Source organism: Ochlerotatus camptorhynchus, unplaced genomic scaffold (genome assembly GCF_037179485.1).
Source record: "Ochlerotatus camptorhynchus isolate MF236.1 unplaced genomic scaffold, CSIRO-AGI_Acam_v1.1 ptg000316l, whole genome shotgun sequence".
Taxonomy (NCBI): domain Eukaryota; kingdom Metazoa; phylum Arthropoda; class Insecta; order Diptera; family Culicidae; genus Ochlerotatus; species Ochlerotatus camptorhynchus.
This window is the reverse complement of record NW_027040804.1, coordinates 4,179,467-4,203,232: the sequence shown is the minus strand read 5'-3', so window position 1 is coordinate 4,203,232 and position 23,766 is coordinate 4,179,467. Positions and strand designations below refer to the sequence as shown.

At 41.9% G+C, this 23,766-nt stretch overlaps 1 protein-coding gene across 2 annotated transcripts in view; it reads right to left on the bottom strand.

The window, feature by feature from the left end:
• The window catches only part of hig (hikaru genki), a 59,846-nt gene extending 36,459 nt beyond the window's left edge, over window positions 1-23,387 (bottom strand). For both annotated transcript variants that reach the window (XM_065229561.1, XM_065229562.1), the window contains exon 1: window positions 23,297-23,387. The gene's annotated coding sequence lies outside the window, so the exon portion shown is untranslated. The remainder of the gene's footprint in view (window positions 1-23,296) is intronic.
• Between the last annotated feature and the right edge of the window lie 379 nt (window positions 23,388-23,766).

The window sequence follows — 23,766 nt, the reverse complement described above, 5'->3', positions numbered from 1 at the left end:
CTAAACGAATAGTGATTGAACATGAGGCGAGACATCACACGAATGAAGTCTCGACCCACATCCAACCCTTTGAACCAAGGACACCTTAGGGATGATCGAATATAGCCATCGTCCCAAACTCCTTTCACTCCATTTATTTTGCCAGCTGGCGAGTGACTGTTGACGATAAATGAAGATAAATTCATCGTAGGCGATTTGTCGATCGTAAATATCGCCTTCCATAGCGCCCACCTTAGCAAATGAGTCCGCCATCTCATTGCCCGGAATCAAGCAAGGAGATGGGACCCATGCAAAGGTAATGACAAAAGATCTTAAAGATAAAGCACTTAGAAACTCTCGTATTTGCATGAGAAAATATGAGGAGTGCTTTACCGGCCTCATGGAGTGAATATCCTCGACAGAACTTAGACTACCCGTAAAAATAAAATAGTGATCTGGTACAAGTGAGGCGATAGATTATAGAGTAAAATGTATTGCCGCCAGCTCAGCAACATATACGGAACAAGGAGCTTGAAGCATTCGAGAGGCGCTATGAAATTCGTTATGAATACCAAAACCGGCGGATCCATCTGTGAAGAACGATCTTGCGGAATCAACTTGGCCAAACTTTGCAGCATAAATTGACGGAACAATCATGGAGACGATGATGTTTTGGGATTCCGCGAATCTCTTGCGTCATAGAAAAATCAAAACTAACTGAATTGCCGAAATCGGAGAAGCATACACGATGAGGATTATGCTGTGAAGGGCTCACATCCCGTGTTATGTACCCGTAGTACAATGACATAAAACGAGTTTGAGGGTTTAGCTCAAGAAGCTTCTCAAAGTTTTCCATTACCAGTGGGTTCATAACTTCACAACGGGTGAGGAGCCCGAGGAACAATTCCGAAAACCGATCAGAGAGTAGCAACATGCCCGCCAACACTTCTAGACTCATCGTATGAGTCGAGTACGTGCATCCTAACGCGATACGAAGACAACGATACTGGATAAGTTCCAGTTTGATGATGTGAGTTTTAACCGGCGACTGGAAGCAAAAACTACCGTACTCTAAAACCGATAAAATCGTTGTCCGGTACAACGTTAGAAGATCTTGCGGATGAGCTCCTCACCACGTTCCGGTAATTGTTTGGAGAAAATTGATACTTTGTTGGCATTTTCGTCTCAGATACTCAATGTGGGATCTCCAGGTGCATTTGGACTCGAACCAGACCCCAAGATATTTGAAAAACATGGAATGAGTGATCGGCTTGCCCAAAAGTTGAAGCTTCGGTCAAACTCAGTTTTCTCCGTGGAGAATTCGATACCTAGCTGGATAGCCCAAGGAGACAAATTGTCTAAGGTATCCTGTAAGGGTCCTTGCAGGTCGATCCCTTTGTTCCCTGTCATAGACACTACGCCGTCATCTGCAAGTTGTCTCAACGTGCAGTTGTCACTTAGACAATTGTCAATTTCTCTGACGTAGAAATTATACAAAAGGGGGCTTAAACATGAGCCCTGGGAGAGACCCATATAACTACATCGAGAAGCTGTAGAGTTTCCATGAGAAAAGCTCATATGTGTAGAGTTTGTCCGAAGGGACTTCAACCGATACTGAATCAAAAGCCCCTTTAATATTTAAGAACACAGAAGCCATTTGCTCTTTTTTAGCAAAAGCCAATTGAATTTCTATGGAAAGCAATGCGAGACAGTCGTTCGTTCCCCTGCCCCTACGGAAACCAAATTGATAATCTGAGAGTAGGTGTTTCATCTCAACCCATTTGTCCAGGCGAAAAAGGATCATTTTCTCCAACAATTTTCGAATGCACGATAACATCGCAATGGGATGATAAGAGTTATGATCTGACGCGGGTTTCCCAGGTTTTTTAGTGGCAATTACTCTCACTCGCCTCCAATCATCTGAAACAATATTGAACTCCAGAAACTGACAAAACTGAAGTGTACTCGTCTAATGACGAAGATAACAAATGAAACGTTAGATCTGAAAAGATATTACCCACTGGAAAACGAATCTGTAATACTTGTAACGCTATCAAAGTTACAAAAGCAAATAAACAACACTGAGAGCTCGCATTCGATTATCGAACTTCAAGCTGAAAACAAGTTTATTTAAAACCATCTAGGGATCCGAAATCCACCCCCTCTAGGACTTTACAAAAACATGTTCAACATGCGCCTCTTAGCGACGTCTGGGAGGTTCTTCAATAAGTTGAACTTGATCCTATCAGCCCCCGGAGCCGAATTGCTACACGAAAGGAGCGCGAGTGAGAGCTCCAGCATTGAAAAAGGCTGGCTGATCTCGTCTACCGAATTCGTCGTTTCGCGAAGAAACATATGTGCCGGCACGGAATCAGGACATAGGGGAAATGTAGGTAATGTCGGCCTACATGTCCCTAATTTGGGCCCATCGCTAAAAGTCTGCTATTTATCAATTGTATCTAGATGAACGCGTTATTGGGACGTTACTAATGGATATTTTTGGTTGCTATTGAAAATTTAGTTGATTGCTGAATTTATGTATGGGCCCAAATTAGGGACACTTAGGCCGACATTACCAGCATTTCCCCTACTTTTCGCGCGAACTTGAGAATCCAACGATCTGAGTACTCCTCGCTATCATTGTTCGAAGACCGGTTACGCATCCTTCGCGCCGCGTTCCAAAGCGTATTCATCGACGTTTCGCGCGATAATCCGTTTTTGAATTGCCGCCAGTATCCGCATTTCTTGGCTTTGATAAGGCCCTTGAGTTCTCGGTCAAGAGGCCAGTCGATCCCTCTTGACCCCAATCTGGAGGGCCAAGCAAAGATCCACATCGGTCCTTCGTCACGCGCACTCCAGACAAAGAATGCGGAAAAAGGCGATATTTAAAGCGCCCGTTGGACGCTGATATACAATGCGAAAAGAATATTAGAATAATATCGAAGACAACAAACCAAGAAGACTGACAACTTTGCCAGAATCCAAGCGACCCTTCGTCTGAGGATGTAATCTTTGCTATCAAATTCGTTCAAAGCATTTACCTTTGAGCGGCAGATGACGCGATTGTACCTGTCTCATAGCGTTCGTATGAGAAAATGGAAGAGTTGCCCGTCTTCTTGATTTGTTGTCTTCAATATTCTTATTCTAATATTCTTTTCGCATTGGACATCAGCGTCCAACGGGCGCTTTTAATATACGGCCTAAAGGCTCGTCTTTTTCCGCATTCTTTGTCTGAAGTGCGCGTGACGAAGGACCGATGTGGATCTTTGCTTGGCCCTAATAATATACAAAGAAATAAATTTTGTGATAATTTACCTTTCAATTTTAAACGAAAATTCAAGCAAGCAGTGTGTTCACCCTTTTTGATACACAAAGTCCAAAATCTATTATTAATTTACACAAAAGAAACAATAGACATTAGTTCACTTCCAGCACATTTAACAAAATATTCTGCTTTTAGCTTTATTTTACAACTTACACACCTGAAGTTAAATTCCAAAAAAAAAAAAAGATAAATTAAAATCACAGAGCTCACTACTGCTCACAAGTCGACTTAAAACTGAAATGCCCTATACGATTATCAAAATCAGCGATAAAGCTTCAAATTCAATAGTCATCGACTTGACTTTACAAATACTTAATCAATTAAATTACATGAACTACCACAGTACACTGTGATTCTAAAAATGCGGGCCATCTGCGTTTAATCCTAACACTAACAATCTGTACACAATATACGCAAGAGCTTTTATCCTAAATTTAAAAAGCTAACGTAGAAGTTAACATAAATAATCGATCAAAATATTTACAACAAACCGAGTACGCTTCGAAATGCACGGGTGTTCCACGTTTCTGGAAAAGCTTAAACGCGTCGGACTTTTTATGATAAACCTCAGTGCATTGCTGGTCGCACCAAGGGGAAGGAGGCGGAGTTTGAGCTTGAAGCGCGCTGTCCAAGATCAGATTGGAGAGGAAGTTATATTCATCCAACGGTGGAATCCCTTCTACCGACGTTAGGGCATCTTCTATCACATTCTTGAGCTTTGTCTAATAAATATTACGGGTAAGATCGTTCGCGACGGTAACGGGTTCTGACTTTGATCGGCAAGTGATCACTACCGTGGGGATCCTGGATCACATTCCACGTGCAATCCAACGATAATCACATTGAAGTTGTCACAGAGGTCATATATCATAGTAGAACGGTTGCCATCATACAGTTCCCCCCAGCCTGTACCGTGGGAATGCAAATCTCCCATAATCAACCGTGGAGCAGGAAGTACCGAACAGATATCTGAAAGTTGTTTTCGATTAGCAACGGCTCTAGGAGGAATATACACAGAAGCAATACAAAGGCTCTTGACTTTGATAATAGCCTGACAGGTGACAACTTCAAGCCCTGGAAATTGTAGCAGATTCACTCTATAGAAAGAATGGCGTTTTTTGATCCCCAAAAGTACCCCTCCTCCACGCGAATCCTCACGATCCAGTCGAATAATGTTGAAATCATGAAAAGGAAGATCGATATCTGATGATATCTTTTGAGTAGCCATACTTCTCGCTGAAATGAGCATGTTCGACTCAATTTTGAGTTGTTGCGAGTTACCGCGTATTTGCAGATCCAGCAACCCATTTCAGAATGACTGAAGAGTCACGTACATTCCGAGGTTATTTTCACTTACAATAAGCCCCACATGTATGTATTACGTCTATCAATTGGATATTAGTATTACACACACACACTTGCAGCTACAAAATGTTCTTTTAAATCCTGGCGCGTATTCAGTTTTTTTTATTGTAAATACTATTTGGACAGGTTTCACCATTTTATTTTGATCCTCCAATCCACGGGTTTCTTAGTTTTGTTTTTCTCAACATGCAAACTTTTTCAAGTTCCTCATTTCCTCATTGTGATAGGTGGTCACACCAGGTGGTCCGAAACGGTCATGAGCAGAGGCATGACAGTAGCGCTGTTTTATATCTTTTCAGGTTCAAGCAGAACGATGTACAACCAAATGGTACTCGATTATAACGACTGGGTTAGGGAAAATCGTTTATTTCATGAAAACAGAGATAAAATTATCATTTTTACATTTTTAAATGTTTTTTGTGGAAAATTGAAAAAAGTATTTATTTCGCAGATTTGTAATGTAATATCCTAACGATTGGCGTATTTGGATTTTATTTTCATCTATAAATGGCAAAGTTACAAGCGTTCAAAACTTAACACTATTTCACTACACACATGTTTTGATTTGCACCCAAGTATAGTCGACAAAGACGTAGTTCTACGTCAAAATTAAAGTTACCTGCTCCAGATTCAATTTACTGGAGCTGAAGACGACTGAAAATCGTCTCCGCATACAATTTCTACTCACCTTAATACATTTCAGCCTGTGTTTTACAATAATTTTGCCGTTTCTTAGAGCGTTTGCTCCGACACGGCTGGCATTTTTTTTCTAAGTCCCGGATTTGGCTGACTGAATGGCTTTTACCCAGTTTGACATTTCTCGTTTACTCAGATTTTAACAACCTAATGCATCAGACAAAATTGAGTACGATCGACTCACCCGATGAGTAAGCTGAAGTAAGCCTGTAGAGGTACCACGTTCTAACTCCTGGACTAAAGCTGTCTACAATTGCCATAAATGAGACATTGTAGAGAGAGTTCTTCCATAATAACCCGGCCCTGAGTCTAGCGCTGGCGATGGGGTCTTCCAAGCTGCCTATCATGGCAAGTATCCTATTAGTAACGGCAATCCCCGCTCTGACGAATATTCAATCCCTAGGACTGCGCCTCTAGCAAGTAATGCTGCACCTGCTTCTTCGAATGTCCTGATGTACTACCAAAATGTTGGTGGGATCAACAGCTCTCTCGCCGAGTACCAATTGGCCTTCAGCGACGGTTCCTATGATGTTTACGCACTTTCCGAAACTTGGCTCAATGGACATGCCTCAACGAATCAGTTGTTTGGCGAATCATATTCCGTTTATCGACAAGACCGGTCGCCTTCGAATAGCAACAAAACCACTGGAGGTGGTGTTTTGCTGGCTGTTCGCTCGAGTTTTAAATCCCGTACGCTCGACCCTCCTGATGGCTCGGCGGTTGAGCAAATATGGATCGCAATTGCCACTGTCGATGCAACACTCTACCTATGCGTTGTGTATATTCCCCCTGATCGAGTAAACGATGAATCTTTAACCACCCAGTTAAGCGAATCGAAAAGCATATCGATTCGCTTAACTGGGTGGTTTCGCAGTTAGGACCAAGAGACAACGTTATCATCCTAGGCGATTTCAACTTGAGCTCGATCTCTTGGTAGCGTAGTCCACATGGTTCCCTGTACCCGATTACATCACGATCCTCGATTAGCTTGGCATCACGGAAGCTGCTTGATGCGTATAGCACCGCTGGACTCAGACAAATGAGTGGAATTGCAAATGAAAACAATCGTACGCTTGATCTATGCTTCGTCAGTGAGGAACTTTGCGAGCACAGCACAGTTATGCAAGCTCCATCACCGCTCGTTAAAATCTGCAGGCATCATCCTCCTGTACTGATGGAATTCAAGATAAGCCCACAGCAACGCTTCCAAGATACCTCTGAAAGCATCGCCTATGATTTCAGAAAGGCTGACTTCAACAGCATGAACGAGTTCCTCGCACATGTCGATTGGGACGAGGTGCTTCAAAATTGTGATGCCAACCTCGCTGCGTCGACCATATCTGGTATCCTGTGGTATGCCATCGATCAGTTCGTTCCCGTGAAGTCTAGACACGAACCGGCTAAGCCAGCCTGGTCAAATGCTGACCTCAAGCATCTTAGGACTGTGAAGCGGGCAGCTCTCAGACGACATAGCAAGTATCGCACGGACTCCACGAGAATAAGATATATGGCGGCGAGCACTGAATACAACCAACTTAATAATCGTTTGTACAACGCATATCAGGACCATTTGCAAAGGCGCTTCAAGACAAATCCCAGAAGTTTTTGGCGTTACGTCCATGACCAACGGATGGAATCCGGACTGCCCTCTACGATGACCAACGGATTGTTCGAAGCTGATTCCACTACTGACATCGCCGACCTGTTCCGTTCTCAATTCAGCAATGTTTTCACTAATGAACACATCGACCCGCAGGATGTAGCCGTCGCCACCAGAAATGTTCCTCGACTTTCGGCCTCTGGGCTACAGTTTGTGATCACGAACGATATGGTTATATCAGCCGGAAAGGATTTAAAATCCTCCACGGGATGTGGTCCGGATGGGATTCCATCGCTTGTCCTCAAATGCTGCGCGGATACACTTGCAACACCACTAGCAAGAGTATTCAACCTATCCTTGGCTACTGGTGTATTCCCAAACTGCTGGAAGCAGTCGTATGTTTTCCCAGTTTTCAAGAAAGGCTGCAAGCGGATTGTTTCGAACTATCGGGGCATAGCTGCGTTGAGCGCCACTTCTTAGCTGTTTGAGGTGATCGTTCTGCATAAGCTGGTTCAGAACTACGCACACTACATTTCGATTGATCAGCATGGATTTATGCCTAACCGTTCGACGACAACTAATTTGACTTGTTTCACTTCGTTCGTGATCCGCCAAATAGAAAATGACCAACAAGTAGACGCTATTTACACAGACTTATCCGCGGCGTTTGGTAAAATGAATCATCAAATCGCAGTTGCTAAATTCGACAAGCTGGGAATGAACAGTAACTTGCTTTCCTGGCTTCGATCCTACCTAACCGGTCGAAGTATGTCCTTCAAAATTGGAGACCACGTTTCGCCCTCCTTTCCGGTTTGGTCCGGTGTTCCCCAAGGAAGTCACTTGGGGCCGTTTCTATTCTTGCTGTATATGAACGATGTCAATTTCATCTTGAAATGCCTAAAACTCTCGTATGCCGATGACCTGAAGCTTTACTACACGATTAAGCAACCACAAGACGCGTTTTTTCTGCAACAACAACTGGAAGCCTTCGCTGAATGGTGTCATACTAATCGAATGTCGCTGAACGTGTCCAAATGTTCGGTTATTTCATTTGGCCGCAAGCAATCACTCTTCCATTTTATCTATGCTTTGGGAGGCGTGAATCTACAACGTGATTCGACAGTCAAGGACCTGGGGATTCTGGTTGATACAAAATTAACCTTCAAGGATCACGTCGCGTACGTTGTGTCTAAAGCCTCATCGCAACTAGGATTTTTATTTCGCTTTGCAAAAAAGTTCAAGGACGTTTACTGCCTAAAAGCTTTATATTGCTCAATTGTGCGCCCTATCTTGGAGTATTCGTCTATCGTCTGGTCTCCTTATTACCAGAATGAAACTCAACGCATCGAAGCTGTTCAGCGAAAATTCGTCCGGTTCGCTCTACGTCATCTTAGGTGGAGAGATCCATTCAACCTGCCCAGTTATGAAAGCCGTTGTCTACTTATAAATCTGGAATTACTAGAAGCAAGACGCAACGTGGCAAAAGCGTGCTTTGTTGGGGATCTTCTGCAAGGCAACATTGACAGTCCTACGCTTCTTAGTTTCTTGGACATCAACACACGTCGTCGTAATCTTCGGTCGCACTCGTTTATCACCATCCCTCCGGCAAGAACTAATTATGGCTTTCACGAACCTTTGCGAAGCATGTCCCGTGTATTCAACCGGTGTTATTATGTGTACGATTTCAACGAGTCACGAGAAACAAACAAGCGTAGTTTTAAACAAGTTTTATGTTAATTTATGTTATTCGTTAGTTTTGTATTTAGTTGTAGAACAGGTGTCATTGGGGTAAACATTTTACCTGTTGACTGATAAACAATAAACAATAAACAATAACACTGCCAATCAGTGGAAGTTAGATGGAATACAAACACACACATTTGTCTTAATTATATCAAATTTATTACTATTATTATTCAAATCATGCTGTTTTAATTAGCAAAACAATTAACCAAGCGAGATAGAAGTAGATGGTCGCAAAAAAATCATTTTAAGTCGGATTTTCTTCAAACTTTCAGACAACATTATGGTTAGGCTTCTACTTCATGGCTTTTTGGATCTCCGCTCCATAGCCAAACTTTTACCCACTGTTTCTTCAAAGCTAGATCGTTCTCCAACAACTTAGGTGTTTTATGAAGTCTACACACTTAAAAAAATCATGTAAATTTAGTTGCTCTGAGACTGACATATACGAGCGTCATTTTTGACATAAAATTGAGTCGTAATAGACGCAAAATTCAGCTCAATCAAACGTACTTTTCGTCGAGTCCCGAACTTTTCAGTCTCGGAGCACCTAATTTTACATGACATGTTTGTTCACGTCTCATCCTGTATGTCAAAGATGGATTCCGTCACGTGTAAAATTAGGTATTTCTAAGTGTGTAGCGTTCATGACGGCCCAAAACTTCTCAATCGGGCGAAGTTTCGGCGAGTTCGGTGGGTTGACGTCTTTTGGTACAAAATAACATTTTTGTCTCTGCACCAGTCTAACACCGGCCTTGCGTAGTGGCAGGATGCCAAATCCAGCCAAAACAGCGTCTCGCCTCCTTGAGACCGCTGGAAGGCTAGAAGGCGCTTCTGGAGGCACTCGTCCCGGTACACACTTAAAATAAATCATGTAAATTTAGGTGCTCTGAGACTGACATATACGAGCGTCAATTTTGACATAAAATTGAGTCATAACAGATACAAAATTCAACTCAATCAAACGTACTTTCCGTCGAGTAACGAACTTTTCAGTCTCGGAGCACTTAATTTTACATGACGTATTTGTTTACGTCTGATCCTTTATGCCAAAGATGGATTCCGTCACGTGTAAAATTAGTTATTTCTAAGTGTGTAGATTTGCCCGTTTATGGTACCCACCGTGATGTACGGCTGGCTCATCTTGCCGCCATCCACAGATGGCCTGCCAAACCAAGAACTTTTTTGCGAAATTGTCCACCTTCTTCTTCCTTACCTTGTAACCAACGGGTTCCAATCCTTTCAAGATAGACCCGAAGACAAAAAAAAAGAAACATGTTTTGTTTCGCTCCTTTTCTCCCTTCAAGCAACCATTCCAATGGAGTCCCATGGTCGATTGTTCAATACAGGCGAATGTTGTCGCTGACTGACAACAGGACGCATTTCCAATGCTAGTTATGTAGCATGGTTTGGATTATCGGGTCCTGATGACTGTAACCGTTTGCGCAATCATGGAAGTGAAAGTGATGGTTTAATTAGCTGCTTGGACCGGCAGTGATTGTCTGGTACCGTTAGAGGTCCAGTAGCGTGACACATGCCCGATTCAGTTTTGTGCGACTTTCCCTCGGAAAAATCCACTCCGTGTGCACCAGTGATACAGAAAAACTAGTGTCCGCTTGAGTCCGCCACGACCGTCCGTTAACACTACCCTGTCGTCGATCATCCCACGGGGGTGACGATACCTCGTCGAACGTGCTATCATCGACGAAGAGTGATAAAGTCCAGACTTTCCAGCGCTCTCCACCACCGGCAATCCCCCACCAAAACTGCCCCGAAACCACCACCACCCCAGCGTTCACGAGACCGCTGACCAGTATAGGTGCGATCGGCACATCGCACTTGTAGTTCATCACTCACCACCACCGTGATCACGAGATCAAGTTCGACACAGCTGTACCACCACCATTGTGACCGGCGAATCTCACGCTAAGGTATGTCCACCCATGTCTAACGCACGGTCCATCAGTCCAACCGAAATCTTCAAGGCGCCCACCCGTCCGACGGCCGCAACGAATGCTAACCAACGAAAATGTTTTTGCGCAAATCGTAATATTATGTGAAATTATACCAATAATGAATAGATGAATTCCTCCACGTTTTCCCTTAATACATCCATGAACTCGTAAATTCTGTGTTTCGCTTATCATTAAGAACCCGTTTACTGTGAGGTCTATTTGGATAAGGAAAGTGCCGATAAATCGTTCCTTGCCCTAGTTTGCCCTGAGAGAGCTAGCTGTGGTGTTTGACCGCAGATCAGAGCGGAGTAGGAAACCATTTTGTTTCAACCTCCTCAGGAACGGCCAACCGTAATGTGACAACGTGAAACTCCTGACCCGGCAACTGCTTTGTGTGCTTCCTAGCGCGAGTTTTGGCCACCGTGTTTTGTTTGTCGTTCCGGTTCGGTGCCTTCCGGACGTTGTAGAGGTGGATGCGTTTTTTTTTGACAAACCAGATGGAAATATCCGCCTTCTTCTCCGCATTACTTGAACAGACTCAACACCTTCCTAGCTGTGAATGACTTCACCACCCGGGAAATAGTCGAATTATGGATTCCCACACACTAAGTTTTTAACGTAGACTACGTCTTACGGGAAGGTACTGGGGGTAAATCGAAAATCTAAAATCGCATAATCAAGTACAATTTGGTTGCACATCGTGCTGATTGAATCAGAAAAGTTATAAAACAGCGCTGCTAATGTGCCTCAACTCATTTTCGCTTCGGACGTCGGGTAAGCAGGTAGCAGCAGCAGTAGCAGCAGTAGGTTCCTGTCAAGCGCGCAGAGTTCGAGTTTTGCACCTCGAACTTTGCGCGTCGTTCCCGTCGAGATCATTGGCTGCTGGTAGCGGCGTCGCCTCGATGGCACAAGCGCTCCTTACCTGAATGATAACTACAAATCTTGATTACTTTTCGGAAGGACATATCAGCTTTTGTAAACAACGCATTTTATCGTCGGTTTGGCATAACTAAAAGCTCGCCCCACATACTAACAAATTTTCCCCTATCTGATGGTAGTACTAGCATGCGTGGGCGAGCTACCAGTTACGCCAAATCGACATAAAATGCGTTGTTTACAAAAGCTGATATGTTCCTTCGAAAAAGTCATCGAGAAATACTTCTTGGGCTGTGTACCAATTGCCGAGTTAAATTTAACTTGTGGTTAAACGTGACATTTCGTAAGTTATTTTCAATGTTCGAAAATGCCGGAAATTGATCAGTTTTCAAACAAAACTCAGCCACGGTTACCAAAATTTAACTTCTAGTCGGTCCGAAATAACCACGCTCGTATAGCAGGGTTATTCGATAACTCATCTGTCACTTTTAACCACAAGTTAAATTCAACTCACCCATTGCGACACAGCCATGGAAGTAAAATTAGGTCCATCCATAAATTACGTATATTTTTGACCAATTAACCCTCCTTCCTCCTCGGAGCATGTTTTGCAATACACCTTATACATGGCCGGTCCCAACTTCTGAAACCCCTCTCTTCCCTCAACTACTACGTTATTTATGAAAGTTCCCTAATCATTGGGCAACACTGAAAATCAGCAGCACACACCACACAAAATGGGTTAGACATTTATGCGAAATTTCGGTATTGATCGTCAATATTTCGCGATCAGAACATTTTAGCTTGAAATCCCTCCATTTAATTCTCGGTATGTCTTTAATCTATTGATTGATTAAAGTAGGTTTTTTAAGATTTTGTGCGTTTTGTGAACGCACATTCATTATTTTGCATAAGAAAACGGGAACGGGGTGTTTCTGTGGTGATAAAAAGGATTTTCCTACACAGTTTTCTGTACCAAGCACTGAAATTATCAGACGGTACCTCTATTTATGCTTTTAGATTGGAGGAATTCATGGCTAATTGATATCATCTCGATAAACTATAAAATGTTGCATAACATTGATGCAAAATTGTGCACTCCGGTTTTTGTGTGTGCATTTATTTTTAGCGTTTTAAAGTTGAATCACTGAGGATCAATCTCATTACCATAGAAAAATTTCAAGAGTACAGATATCAGCTCTCACAAAACTTATAAAAAAAAGACTGGAACTTCACGTTTGTTGCAGTCCAGTACACAAGGTGTTTCAATTTCATGAGTGATGTCACAACCGTCCAAGATTTGTGTCCTAGAAATCTTGAAGTGATAGGGAATATCAGCCATCATGACGGTCATTGTTGGACGCTTCAATTAATCACCTGAAGAAAGCCTTACCACAAACGAAGTGACAGACGGAGCGGCTCGAAAACTTTGGTGACGCACCTGCTAATGCAATTTTTCAGTGTACCACATGACAACACCACTACTACTGGATTGTGCCACATGGCAACACTACTAATGGATTGTACCACATGGCAACACTAAATGTACTAGAATGTTTTGGTTCTATCTCTTTCACTCTACTCTAAACTGAAATGCATAAAAAAATGACAAAATGATACACTCTTTGCACACTGTCAAAGATCATATTGCACACAAAATCAACTATGTTCAAATCAAAACAAAAATACTAGCCCATCTAGTGGCTGATGGCACAAGCTTCTAAGAAAATTCTATTACAAAGAACCACATTATTTTAATTGATTTCTTCGCCAGTTAGTCGTCTGTCACTTCGCTTGTGGCCTTACTCATATCTGATTGTAATTTAGGAACCAAATTGTAATAGAATATGTATTCGCATTTTTATGAGGTCCTGAATTTAACCAAGTTTTACTAAGTAGGAAATCCAAAATACGTACATAGGACCGAAATCATAGGTTACTTCTACTGTATTTTAAATCAATGTCTAGAAAAAATGATCGAGAATTTCACTACACAGCTTAACGTAGTCTACGTCAACCCTGCGGTCGTGTCTTGTACACAACCCCACCAATTTTTTTTTTCACCGAATCTCGGCAAAACAATTACCGAGATGGGCACCACTGAGTGCTCGGCAACCATCTCGGCAAACAGCAAATTTACCGGGGATCCCGGCAATCATAAAATTCACGGTTTTCAATTTTTGCCGAAAATCTCAGTAAACAAAATTACTGATTGCTCGGCAAAAGCATCCCTACGGTATTAAAAAAATACTGAATATCGGCATTTTTTATTTTGTTGTTTGTTTCAAGATAAAGAAAAAGAAGAAAAATATTTTATTATGTGTAAAATAGTTGCAAAATAAGAAGCACTGCAATGGGATTATCATTCTGTATTTCATTCAAAATCATCACAAAATCATACATCACAGGAAGTTATACGGGATTAACATTTGAAGAACAAGCAGCACCAGCAGCAGGAATCAGGAATGCATATTCCGGATATGAATGTGTATATCGTGCTAAAACTCTTCGACATTGGTTGACGACAAAAAAAACAGGTCATAGAAGACGGCCTACGAAAAATAATACTGGCGATATTAACAACAATTGTGTACTTACGAAAAAGATCGTAAATCCTGCCGTCCGCATTTCGCACTTGAACACTTGATTCATTATCCGCGATTTACAGCCAATTTTGATTCACAAAACGAAAAATGGCGGCTGTATTACCAAAATTCGGCAATGGATGAGGTCAATACCGAAATCTCAGTAAACGTAATTGCTAATTTTGGTATTATCTCTATTTACTGATGGGCTCAGTGAATTACTTGCCAAATTTTTGTAAAAATAGATTGATTGCCGATATTTCGGTAAATTTTTTGGTTAATCTCGGAAAAAATATGTTGGTTGCCGAAATATCAGCAAAATTATGAATTACCGTGTCGGATCAGATTTTTTTTTCTGCCGAGCTCGTGAACCTGTTTTAAGTGTGTATGATTAGTTCTGACTCAAAGGCACTCGGAACATGTCTGATGAGGTCATTAAAATCTTAGATTTCCTAATCTATTTAAATGTAATTATTATAATGGTTGACTTTTATACCAATATATTGGCAACACTGCCAGCGCTGTTTAGCAATATGTGTTGAAACTCTCTGAGAGAGGCAACACGTGGTTATTCAACGGTTAAACGTGGAAATTTTGAGTTAGAAACTTGACCGCAGCCCTTAAACATGAGCCCTGAGGGAGACTCATGTAGCTAAATCGAGAAGCTGTAGAGCTTCCATGAGAAAACCTCATATGTTTCTCTGACAGAAAATTGTACTAAAAGCTATTAATTAATGGAGAAATGGCTTGATATCCAAGAATACAGAAGCAATTTTGCTCTTATTTTAGCAAAAGCCAACTACACTGTGGAAAGCAACGCCAGACAGTCGTTCGTTTCCTTACCACTACGGAAAATTGGGTATCTGAGAGTTGGTGGTTTTTCTCAACCAATGCCTTTAGATTTACCCCCCCTCCAAAGCATGAGCAGTAGACTGATGCAAAATTTGAAATTTTCGCTCCACAGTGCTTAAACGGTTCTAAATTGGGTCCTGCTTAGTCTCCCAAAATTTGAACTACTTTAGTAAGAAACTGACTTGGCACAAACCATTTCAAGTTTATATGGGAATTACTATGGGAAAAGTTATGTTTTTGTTCATATCTATCTGACAATTCACCACATCACTATGCTTTTAAAAATGATAGCAGTGATTGTAGCAACAGCTACAACTTTATTGAAAACCATTTTTCAATCAAATGTAAGGAACAAAAGTTATGAATGATTCAATTCACTGATGTCTTATGATTATGCTTATTCAACTGTTCAGCAGGCAACATTGGTGTTTCTGGTGCGAAGAATAGAGCACAGATATCATGGCTACTATGTCACACTGCAGAATACAGTGTTGCCCACAGAACAGCTGCTTGATCATTCCATAAGATTATCAATCTCTTAAGCAATTAATAACAATTTAATTTGACATTTGGCTGAAAAACAATATTAAGCAAAGTTGTAGCTTAGAAAATTTCTCGTAAGAATAGTTATAGAAATTTTCGAAAAAGCATTATGGAAAATGGGTAGACAATGAACAAAAAGTTTGGTTTTCCCATAGTAATTTCCATACAAACTTCGAATAGTTTGTGCCAAGTCAATTTCTTACCAAATGAGTTTAAATTTTGAGAGCCTAATCAGGACCTGATTTGAAACCGTTTGAGGACAATGGAGAGAAAATTTCAAATTTTGCATCAGTCTAATGAGCAGTAAAAAAATAATAGAAAGTTGCAGTTTTTAGCAACACAGAAAATCATCCCGTTGTTTTCTTTATCTAATTGAGCAGTCAATAATGCCCGTAGCGCCTTATTCATCATGGAAAGTCAACACCGAGGAAAGTTAAGTACAGTTCACAGACATCATTGTACAAGCATATGTTATGTTCTGGCAATAACGGTATACTTTGCATACAAAATTCTATTTCGTAAAGAAAACTCTTGGTGATTTTTACAAATATTGTTTGCTCATTTATGAACTAATTACCAACTAAAACTCCAGGTGATTTTTAGGTCAGGTTATCTTTATTAGCGTCAGAGGCTGGTTCATCTCTTGACGAATATTGGTGGGGAGTCAGAAGGAACCCCCTAGTTATAGAGCTAATGAGGTGGGGTATCTAGAAGAGACCCACTAATTAAGAGGAGTGAACAGTCCATAAGAGACCTCCCTAGTAACAGGGTATTTGTTTATCAGAGTTGGCTGTCGATGTGCTGTCGTAGTTAGTAGATGTTCCTGGTTTGGTGCATTTGGTCGGCTAATTGTTATGGTGGTGAATTCAGAGTCCGTTATAGAGTTAGGTCAGATGTTCTTATACATGTTGGCGTCCTTGATGAAACATATAACAGCTGCTTCGGTTGAAGGGTCATTGGCCAAGGCGTTTCTAATGTTCGTCGGGATCCCATAAAGATCGCTGATTCCCTGGAAACCTGGGCATTTCACAAAGAGGTGCTCTACCGTCATCGTTGTGTTGCACAGTGTTTTCTGAACGAAGTCGCACTTCCCATATTGTGGGTCGTCCGAGTATGTCCTGAGCGGAGACAAGAAAGAATCAGTTGATCATGACGGTTTGGGGAATCTTGCCACTTGGTGGTTTCCCCTTTAATTTTACGGAGGAACGGTTCCCATTTGCTGGCCCACTCCAGGTGATTTTTATAAATATTGTAATTTATGTGCTAATTGCCAACTACTTCCGTATCCATCACAACGTGCAGCATATCAACACAGAAAACGTGCTGGTTCAAGTGGTAGAAAATTCCCTCCAAACATGGAAAACAAACAAATCCCGCGCGAATTGTTGAAAATGCAGTACAAGTTTTCTGCTTCCCAAGCTACAATCTAATAAATCCTGACCTGACCATGCATAACAAATTGGATGAAGTTTTAACCGCTTCCGCATCACTCATTTTCAACGGACATCAACAACAGCACGGAGCCGACTGTGTTGATATGCTGATTGCCATAAATAACAGAAGCAATTAATATTTTCGAGGTACAACAAATTCAATATTTCCACATCTCTTCCACACGAGCATCCACGGCAGCAGGAGGATTCCCTTTTCGGATCTACTCTCAGAACACATTTATCTAGCTTCTCGCATCATGTGCTTGGCCGCTGCGCCCCTGAGGACCTGTTGGGAGTACGGGGAGGGATCCAACAGAAAGTATCCTTTCCTAGTCACGATTTCGATACGTCCCTCGTGGGCACACAAACACCGACTCCGACTCCAAGTCTCAGAGGGGTGGAGGGGTAAAGCTGGCTATGATGTATGATACGTAAACACATCCTGAACAGTGATGCACGACAGGATGTGTGAGGAGATGAATGTTTTTGTATCCGCTTGCTGCCATTTCCACCTCTTCAGTGCCTTCAGGCATATGTTGGGTAGGGTTGTAGGGTAGAATGGGGTAAAATGGCCCGCAATGTTTGCCATAGCTTTCCAATTCGTGACTTTAACGAGCAGCATTGCATGTTTAGTTCTTGAACTAGCATTCTGGCACATCCAATCCCAGAATTAGTACTGGGATAGCAACGAAAACCCACGCGCGGCCGTTTTACCCCACGGGTGCATTATCACAGAAAACTGGGAGAGAGAAAAAAAACAATGAAATGATTTTTCCTGCCATTCACACGAATGCTCGGGCGTCAGATTCCTACATGGTAGGTGATCGTGCCACTTCAGGACAAGTAGGGCAGCAGCACCATCAGTGCAGTGCAGTGCGGTATGATGAAGAAGCCTCTCGTTAAAGAGAAGCTCAGCGGCAATATTGCTGCTGCTAGCCGAACTGAGCAGCTTTGCTCGGTAAAGCGTCCGGAAATAAAGTAGAATGCAAACAATTTATCAGCGAGAAGCGAAAACAATCCTCATCGCCTTGGATGTGTATATGTAGATGCCTAGTATACTTTTCCAAGCCACTACTGGCTCAGTGCAGCATGCTAGTGCTCGAGATGACGGAAGTGGTGTAATTTCCGAATTTTATCCTAGAATTTACGGCGTTTATGATAAGCGACAAGAATTGGCGAAAACAAAAACGAGTTACGATAGCTTTCGGTTGGTGAAGTTGACATGTTGTGGAATGTAAATTGTTTTAAAAATGTAGAACTTACTTATATTTAGTTCCGGTTTAACGAAGCATTTAGCATTAGCATAAACTAATTCACACCGATTTGTATGCTGTCCCATTTTTCAGCAAATGTTCTCAAATTTTTGCTCCTCTACCATAATCCGTTTTCTGTATACCTGAATAGTCTCTGCTCATTTGATCAACACAGCACTTTTAAGAAAAGATGGCGTTTTGGCTAATTTTTTACTCTAAGCGCTCATAAAGCACTCAATATATTATACATTTACCTAGAAGCGTGATTGCCTCTCACCAAGCTTACAAATACTCATTTCAGCTAAAATAATGTTTTTTGGAATAATAAAACCAAAAGATGGTATGATTACCTGTTTTACTTGTAACTTACAAGAAGAGGTTACAAAGTATGCGTTTGAAACATGAAACCTGTAAATTTTGCTTTCTATGAGCCACAATCAGCGATTTGCTGATCGCTGAGTGAGTGAGTGAGTGAGTGAGTGAGTGAGTGTGTGAAAAATCGCTGATTGTGACTCTCATGAAGTGAAATAAACAGGTTTAATATAGTTGAAGATGCTAATTTCAAATAACAGACTGTAGTGGTAATTTTTATACGATAGATGGAGTAGATGAAAGCATAGAGTTGATAGTTCCGTTAGAGTACGGCAGTGTGAAGATTGTATATAGATATTAGACAAGCGAGCTAGGACAACTTTTAAGGAAGGTACAAATCGGTTTTTTCATCTCTCTTTACCAAACTCCCCCTTTGGAGAGGGATGGTGAGGGGTGTCCCCCCCCCCCCGCCACCACTGGCAAAAAGAGATGAAAACCGACCCGCTCATGTACCAACTGTGTGTTTGAAACAGTTCTACCGATTTTTTACCGCACTTCAGTTGTTGTTTGAAGAAAGGCATCCAGTCGTAGGTTTGGAAATTGCAACTATTGTTTACCCCTACCACGATATGTGCTCCTGTCATCGTCGACTTGACGATCTCGAGGGGACACGGGTGGGGTAGGTGCTGCTACTGTACCTTTCGACCATTGACAGTAATTGATGGTATGCTCCCACCCGTGTCCCCTCGAGATCGTCAAGTCAGACAGTGAAATTCGATCAAAAAAAAAGGTGATTAATTTAAAAGAAGTTTTTGAGTCAGTTAATTAATTCGATGGTTTTTTTTTTGTGCATTTAGATTTTTCTTGCCTGTAGCAAGTAGTTCGCGTTTCAAACCGCTGTCTAAATACAAAAAGGTAATTTTTAATTAATTTTGCAAATTTAAATATTAGATGATTAATAATGTTTAGTAGTAATTTTGTGATTTCGCGGGCTTTTTTGTACGGGCTGGAATTTTTGGCAAGTTCGGCTTCCATCGTCGCCGGACCGTCTGGTTTGTCGTGGCGTCAACTTGGCCGCCATTTCAGTCCGTTGGATTCGGACAAAACCCGGGTGCATTGCGAAGGCCCGCCTCTTGTAGGTAGATAAACGGAGTGTCGTGAAGCCGCTAGTTTTGCTAAGCGAAATTTTCCCCAAGGGTCGCCAAAAGCCGTTGGTAGAGTCCCCATTTCGTTACAACCCCGGGGACCGTGACATTAGAGAGCTCGGACCGCAGAAGTACGAAGCCAATTGCGTACCTCGATTCGGATTTTAACCAAAGAGGAGAAGATTACAGTTCATCTCGGGCGGTCATAGCGGAAACATAGTACGCGAAGCCGTGCGACGGTACGTTGGTCTCTCTCTTCAGCGGAGTGAATCTCCCGGGAAATGCTCGACTTCGTCGATGCTCAGCTCTCTAGAAAGCAAATCGGAAGCCTTTCGTCCAGCCGCCACAACCTCCGCACCACCAATTTCGGCCATACCGCACACGGGTTACTTTTCGTCGCTGCACGCCATTTCCGCAGCTTGATCGGCGCCATTCCGAGACCGCCGCCATCATCACAGGTCGTCGGAAGGTCGACAGTCGCCATCGCCAGGACCTTGGTAAGGTCACCGGCCGCCATTACCGCTCCATCCGTCGCCATCACCAATTCATCCGTCGCCATCATCGCATCGAAAAACCTGCGCAGGTATGTCCGTACTTTCGTTTCATGGCCATGAATAGTTTGTTTTTTCAACCGAGTTTAGTCCAACCCGAATGAATGTGAATATAGATTGAAATTTGAAGTTTTTTCGTTGAGTTACTTATTTTTCTGCCACGGTTTTTTAGCTGACTCGCTCGCCATTGAGTTCTTGGGCTCGTATTGGATTCGCATCAGACACATTCGGTTTGTGGACTTCTTTTAGATTGCGGGTTTCACTGATGTTAAATGGATCGGATAAAGGTGTACTTTCGATAAAGATTAGTTTTGCTTTCAAGTTTTGAATTTCATTGAGGAAGGGTTTTTAATCATACCGTTCGGGTGGTCCTCTGAGGATCAGTCTCTAAGTCGGGCAAAGAAAACACGACCGGTGGTCTCTCGTAAAGGGAGTGGCGCTTAAGCCACCGAGTTTCACTTGAACCTCGAGCATTCTTCGCGAACGGTTACACCGTATTAATTATTATCACAGTCGAAGCTCGCATACAATTTCGCAGTCTGTACAGCAGACTAAAACATAAAGGTTAACTGTTATTTCTATACAAACCCAAGTAACATTGCAAGTTTTATCGAAGTTTTTAAGCGTTCAACAAATCTAAAACACGATCTACAGAACGCTCATAAAACCCAAATTGTAACATGGAAAGCGCAGTATCGAAGGTCACTCCGAACACCTATCTTGGGTCAACATTATTCTCAGTGTGCAGGTGTGCCGATTGTGCCGGCAGTGCCGGTCACAGAGCAGGCTGCGATTTTTTTGTAAAATATGAATATTATGGCATATTTGGCAGCCCGGTATTTCTGACAGCTTGAATGTTTTGGTTTGCAATCGCAAGTATAAAGTGCCCATTACACATATCAATATATTGACAATACATTGACATACTGACAAGATTATTGAAAAGGTGATATCAACAATCAATACGAAACTAACGATTTTAAATTGGCTCACCACTTTAGTAGCCTATTGGTCCCAAGCAAACGATTAACGTACCCTATTCTAGTTGAAATTCTATTACTACACTATGTTTGTTTTGATTCGCTATGAAAGTTTGACAGATAACATCAGGGGTGTGTGGATTCATGCAGAACATGCAGGGGTGAGTGAAATAGCTTGGGACTGCTTGGGACCGTTGTTCTGGTACTGAGTGAGCCAAAAATAATAATGATTTTCTTCGGAACCCAGTGGTCTTAGAGTTACCTCTATGGTGATATTGAAGACGATGATTGATGACAAGTATTGACGAAAAGCTGATTTTAATTTCATTTTGTCAATACTCAGAATGTATTGACAAAAATACAGGCAATTTCGCCGTCAATATCATAAGATAATCATAAGAATTTGGACTAATGTTGCAATACGTTAGAAGCTTTTTTACCTCAATGTATTAAAGTCAATAAAATACTTGTCTCAGTTTCCCCACCCAAGAAACATAGATCAGCGAAAGAAAGTGTGTTTAGAGTTTATGTTTGCATTCGGGTCCAAACAGAAACGATTGCTGGACCTGTATGTTTTGAAAATACTAGCTACACACTGCATTCGGATCACCGAGGTCGGTAAATGTTGTCGGGTTTTTTAATAGCTGAAAAAATTGGAAAAATTACATATGACCGTTACTCGAAGGAATTCAATAAAATCGACAAATTTGATTTGTATCATTTTCACATTTTCGGAATAAATTTCCATTTTTTTTTTAATTTTTCACTAATTAGTAAACTTTTACCAGACAGTTCCGTAGTTCAAACATGACCAAACAGTGGAGTCCTGGTTTAGTGGATATATATAGAAACCAATTTATATATAGATTCCGGATATCCAGAGGACCGTTTCCTGGCCACTTGGTTGCAGAATCGATATGGTGATGGTATATTTCCTCTATGCTCATGATTATATGCAATTTAGGAAAAAAATCGCGGATCTCTAGGTCTACTTTCAGGAATTGACCATTTTCCCGGTGAATCCGAATTTCCACAGAGCCACCTTTCACGGGTTTTATCGTTCCGATTGGCCACCCACAACTCCAATCGGTTCTTTGTCTGTTCTGTTTTTCGGACCAGTGCGTACTCTTGCCCCACTTTACTCTACTCCGCCATACAAACTTGACGTTGATCTAAGGTGTTAGTTGAGAAATGGAATCTTGGTTTGGTTTAGCAGAAATAAAACTATATTTTTACAAATGAAGTAGTTGTGAAGTGACAAAATTCCCAATCAATTATACACAAATACGGATCAGAGCAGCTTCTTGAAATATTAAGATCAATGTTTATGAAATTATTTTCATTTTAAAAGAACAACAAAGCAGAAGAAGATCCATTAATTCCCCACCTTCCTTTCCAACATCACAGTTCATTGTATAACAAGTCTCATAAAACATCCACACGAGCCCTCATAATTCACCGCTAAGCCGTGTTTACTACCGAAGAATTCCGTTTGCCTATTTAATCACTCCTTGAACAAAGTTGTATACCTTCAAAAATATCCACCAAGCGAAGGAGCGGAAAGAATCGCTGGTCCATATATCCGTACCCACATCATAAGCGGGACGATGTAGGGACATTTTTCGGAACATGCGCGAAGCTTGCTCAAGCACCATGTTTTCCATTCCCACCGCCATCCGCTTCCTGGGCCAATTCATGCACACGGCTGACACGGGACACGGGATTCCATTCTTCCTCCTAAATATCTCAATTTATCATTCTATTCTATGTATCTCTAAACCAACATTGACTTTCGTTCTGCTGTGCTCTGCATAATGATGCGAAGGATCCAGCCCTCCCGGTGGCGAACGGCCACGGCGACGGGGGATAGTTTATGTAATCATTTTGCGAACCTATTCACAGAACAATTTTCGTTCCTTCTTTCGGGATCGGAGGAATGGCCTTCATCTTTGTTTCGTCTTTTGTTTTCCGCTTGAAAATTCTATTTTCCTATTTTCCAGAACTTTAACGTGATCGGTTCACTCTTTAAATCAATAATTCTCTGCTTTTCTTTGCTCTTTCTTCAAGCAAGGCCTAGAAATCCAAATTTTAAAAAATACTCACCCAATTAGCAGCAGACAGCTTCCAGTTCACCCACAAAAAAAAAACACCATTCACTGTGTCAATACACCTGAAGCGCAAACAACTCCTACACTCCTCGAGAGTCATCTGTGGACTGATGGATTTTCGTGAGCCAGAAGAAAATTTCGACTCTCCGCGATCCTGATAATGTCGCCGCAAAAGGCCATGCGTCAACCGGGAAGGTGCAAAAACAAACCCAGCGTTTCCCGCCAAACACGAACCCGCCCCGAGCGAGCATGCCTCCCGGCATGGCATTCCCGAGTGTCCACGTGGTTAGCTCTCATGCCATGCCATGTGAGCTTGACCATCGGAGCCCCCGGCGCCTCGGCACGTTCGGAGTGACAGGCAGTCTGGTAGTCTGGCAAGAATCAAAACAAAATACGCGTTAGTTTCGGAATCTTCTCTCGTGGAGAGCGAAAGAGTGAAAGTTCGTTCATTGGGATGAAAGATGG